Source organism: Triticum aestivum, unplaced genomic scaffold (genome assembly GCF_018294505.1).
Source record: "Triticum aestivum cultivar Chinese Spring unplaced genomic scaffold, IWGSC CS RefSeq v2.1 scaffold52841, whole genome shotgun sequence".
Classification (NCBI taxonomy): Eukaryota; Viridiplantae; Streptophyta; class Magnoliopsida; order Poales; family Poaceae; genus Triticum; species Triticum aestivum.
The window spans coordinates 1-3,983 of NW_025233273.1; the positions used below are offsets into that span (position 1 = coordinate 1).

The following is a 3,983-nucleotide window of genomic DNA, read 5'->3' on the forward strand; positions in this document are numbered from 1 at the left end:
ACATGTTACCCCCGCCTTCGTCCCTTATGCTTGCCACTCCCAGGTCCACTGCAAAGATGATTGCCATTCTTACTACCATTACAACCGTTGCCTAATAATGGATAATGCCCTATATATACTACTTACTCCCCCCCTCAAACACGGAGACGAGTTTACCACGGTTTCCACCCCACCCTCTATACCGCAGCAACACGTATTTTTTTACCCCTTTCAGAACGCGCTCCTCGCGCCACAAAGCCGCCTCTAGACGCGTGCCAATGTGCAGCGAGCTAAAACATATCGCAAATGTCAAAAATAATATAACGGGGTTAATATATATCGCGCACATGCGATATGTTTGTCACGAGGCGCAAAAAATAATTAAAAAGGGAATGCAACACGAGGATTTTCCAGGAGGTCACCCATCCTAGTACTACTCTCGCCCAGGCACGCTTAACTTCGGAGTTCTGATGGGATCCGGTCATTTAGTGCTGGTATGATCGCATCCGACATGTTACCCCCGCCTTCGTCCCTTATGCTTGCCACTCCCAGGTCCACTTCAAAGATGATTGCCATTCTTACTACCATTACAACCGTTGCCTAATAATGGATAATGCCCTATATATACTACTTACTCACCCCCCTCAAACACGGAGACGAGTTTACCACGGTTTCCACACCTCCCTCTATACCGCAGCAACACGTATTTTTTTACACCTTTCAAAACGCGCTCCTCGCGCCACAAAACCGCCTCTAGACGCGTGACCAATGAGCAGCGAGCTAAAACATATCGCAAATGTCAAAAATAATATAACGGGATTAATATATATCGCGCACATGCGATATGTTTGTCACGAGGCACAAAAAATAAGTAAAAATGGAATTCAACACGAGGACTTCCCAGGAGGTCACCCATCCTAGTACTACTCTCACCCAAGCACGCTTAACTTCGGAGTTCTGATGGGATCCGGTGCTTTAGTGCTGCTATGATCGCTTCCGACATGTTACCCCCGCCTTCGTCCCTTATGCTTGCCACTCCCAGGTCCACTGCAAAGATGATTGTCATTCTTACTACCATTACAACCGTTGCCTAATAATAGATAATGCCCTATATATACTACTTACTCCCCCCCCCCTCAAACACGGAGACGAGTTTACCACGGTTTCCACCCCTCCCTCTATACCGCAGCAACACGTATTTTTTTACCCCTTTCAGAACGCGCTCCTCGCGCCACAAAGCCGCCTCTAGACGCGTGACCAATGAGCAGCGAGCTAAAACATATCGCAAATGTCAAAAATAATATAACGGGGTTAATATATATCGCGCACATGCGATATGTTTGTCACGACGCGCAAAAAATAATTAAAAAGGGAGTGCAACACGAGGACTTCCCAGGAGGTCACCCATCCTAGTACTACTCTCGCCCAAGCACGCTTAACTACGGAGTTCTGATGGGATCCGGTGCTTTAGTGCTGGTATGATCGCATCCTACATGTTACCCCCGCCTTCGTCCCTTATGCTTGCCACTCCCAGGTCGACTGCAAAGATGATTGCCATTCTTACTACCATTACAACCGTTGCCTAATAATGGATAATGCCCTATATATACTACTTACTCCCCCCCTCAAACACGGAGACGAGTTTACCACGGTTTCCACCCCACCCTCTATACCGCAGCAACACGTATTTTTTTACCCCTTTCAGAACGCGCTCCTCGCGCCACAAAGCCGCCTCTAGACGCGTGCCAATGAGCAGCGAGCTAAAACATATGGCAAATGTCAAAAATAATATAACGGGGTTAATATATATCGCGCACATGCGATATGTTTGTCACGAGGCGCAAAAAATAATTAAAAAGGGAATGCAACACGAGGACTTCCCAGGAGGTCACCCATCCTAGTACTACGCTCGCCCAAGCACGCTTAACTTTGGAGTTCTGATGGGATCCGGTGCTTTAGTGCTGGCATGATCGCATCCGACATGTTATCCCCGCCTTCGTCCCTTATGCTTGCCACTCCCAGGTCCACTGCAAAGATGATTGTCATTCTTACTACCATTACAACCGTTGCCTAATAATGGATAATGCCCTATATATACTACTTACTCCCCCCCTCAAACACGGAGACGAGTTTACCACGGTTTCCACCCCTCCCTATATACCGCAGCAACACGTATTTTTTAACCCCTTTCAGAACGCGCTCCTCGCGCCACAAAGCCGCCTCTAGACGCGTGACCAATGAGCAGCGAGCTAAAATATATCGCAAATGTCAAAAATAATATAACGGGGTTAATATATATCGCGCACATGCGATATGTTTGTCACGAGCCGCAAAAAATAATTAAAAAGGGAATGCAACACGAGGACTTCCCAGGAGGTCACCCATCCTAGTACTACTCTCGCCAAAGCACGCTTAACTACGGAGTTCTGATGGGATCCGGTGCTTTAGTGCTGGTATGATCGCATCCGGCATGTTACCCCCGCCTTCGTCCCTTATGCTTGCCACTCCCAGGTCCACTGCAAAGATGATTGTCATTATTACTACCATTACAACCGTTGCCTAATAATAGATAATGCCCTATATATATCCTACTTACTCCCCCCCCTCAAACACGGAGACGAGTTTACCACGGTTTCCACCCCTCCCTCTATACCGCAGCAACACGTATTTTTTACCCCTTTCAGAACGCTCTCCTCGCGCCACAAAGCCGCCTCTAGACGCGTGACCAATGAGCAGCGAGCTAAAACATATCACAAATGTCAAAAATAATATAACGGGGTTAATATATATCGCGCACATGCGATATGTTTGTCAGGAGGCGCAAAAAATAATTAAAAAGGGAATGCAACACAAGGACTTCCCAGGAGGTCACCCATCCTAGTACTACTCTCGCCCAAGCACGCTTAACTACGGAGTTCTGATGGGATCCGGTGCTTTAGTGCTGGTATGATCGCATCCGACATGTTACCCCCGCCTTCGTCCCTTATGCTTGCCACTCCCAGGTCCACTGCAAAGATGATTGTCATTCTTACTACCATTACAACCGTTGCCTAATAATGGATAATGCCCTATATATACTACTTACTCCCCCCCCCCTCAAACACGGAGACGAGTTTACCACGGTTTCCACCCCTCCCTCTATACCGCAGCAACACGTATTTTTTTACCCCTTTCAGAACGCGCTCCTCGCGCCACAATGCCGCCTCTAGACGCGTGACCAATGAGCAGCGAGCTAAAACATATCGCAAATGTCAAAAATAATATAACGGGGTTAATATATATCGCGCACATGCGATATGTTTGTCACGACGCGCAAAAAATAATTAAAAAGGGAATGCAACACAAGGACTTCCCAGGAGGTCACCCATCCTAGTACTACTCTCACCCAAGCACGCTTCACTTCGGAGTTCTAATGGGATCCGGTGCTTTAGTGCTGGTATGATCGCATCCTACATGTTACCCCCGCCTTCGTCCCTTATGCTTGCCACTCCCAGGTCCACTGCAAAGATGATTGCCATTGTTACTACCATTACAACCGTTGCCTAATAATGGATAATGCCCTATATATACTACTTACTCCCCCCCTCAAACACGGAGACGAGTTTACCACGGTTTCCACCCCACCCTCTATACCGCAGCAACACTTATTTTTTTACCCCTTTCAGAACGCGCTCCTCGCGCCACAAAACCGCCTCTAGACGCGTGACCAATGAGCAGCGAGCTAAAACATATCGTAAATGTCAAAAATAATATAACGGGGTTAATATATATCGCGCACATGCGATATGTTTGTCACGAGCCGCAAAAAATAATTAAAAAGGGAATGCAACACGAGGACTTCCCAGGAGGTCACCCATCCTAGTACTACTCTCGCCAAATCACGCTTAACTACGGAGTTCTGATGGGATCCGGTGCTTTAGTGCTGGTATGATCGCATCCGACATGTTACCCCCGCCTTCGTCCCTTATGCTTGCCACTCCCAGGTCCACTGCAAAGATGATTGT

At 47.5% G+C, this 3,983-nt stretch overlaps 8 non-coding genes across 8 annotated transcripts; all 8 read right to left on the minus strand.

The window, feature by feature from the left end:
- Positions 1-368: 368 nt before the first annotated feature.
- Positions 369-487, minus strand: LOC123176041 (5S ribosomal RNA). The gene has a single exon (XR_006488334.1). It is a non-coding gene; the product is annotated as a 5S ribosomal RNA (ribosomal RNA).
- Positions 488-858: 371 nt separating this feature from the next.
- Positions 859-977, minus strand: LOC123176042 (5S ribosomal RNA). The gene has a single exon (XR_006488335.1). It is a non-coding gene; the product is annotated as a 5S ribosomal RNA (ribosomal RNA).
- Positions 978-1,350: 373 nt separating this feature from the next.
- Positions 1,351-1,469, minus strand: LOC123176046 (5S ribosomal RNA). Its single transcript, XR_006488340.1, has one exon. It is a non-coding gene; the product is annotated as a 5S ribosomal RNA (ribosomal RNA).
- A 369-nt stretch (positions 1,470-1,838) lies between these two features.
- Positions 1,839-1,957, minus strand: LOC123176035 (5S ribosomal RNA). Its single transcript, XR_006488329.1, has one exon. It is a non-coding gene; the product is annotated as a 5S ribosomal RNA (ribosomal RNA).
- Positions 1,958-2,327: 370 nt separating this feature from the next.
- LOC123176047 (5S ribosomal RNA) lies at positions 2,328-2,446 on the minus strand. Its single transcript, XR_006488341.1, has one exon. It is a non-coding gene; the product is annotated as a 5S ribosomal RNA (ribosomal RNA).
- A 372-nt stretch (positions 2,447-2,818) lies between these two features.
- LOC123176032 (5S ribosomal RNA) lies at positions 2,819-2,937 on the minus strand. The gene has a single exon (XR_006488326.1). It is a non-coding gene; the product is annotated as a 5S ribosomal RNA (ribosomal RNA).
- A 373-nt stretch (positions 2,938-3,310) lies between these two features.
- On the minus strand, positions 3,311-3,429 carry LOC123176048 (5S ribosomal RNA). Its single transcript, XR_006488343.1, has one exon. It is a non-coding gene; the product is annotated as a 5S ribosomal RNA (ribosomal RNA).
- A 370-nt stretch (positions 3,430-3,799) lies between these two features.
- LOC123176037 (5S ribosomal RNA) lies at positions 3,800-3,918 on the minus strand. The gene has a single exon (XR_006488331.1). It is a non-coding gene; the product is annotated as a 5S ribosomal RNA (ribosomal RNA).
- Positions 3,919-3,983: the final 65 nt, after the last annotated feature.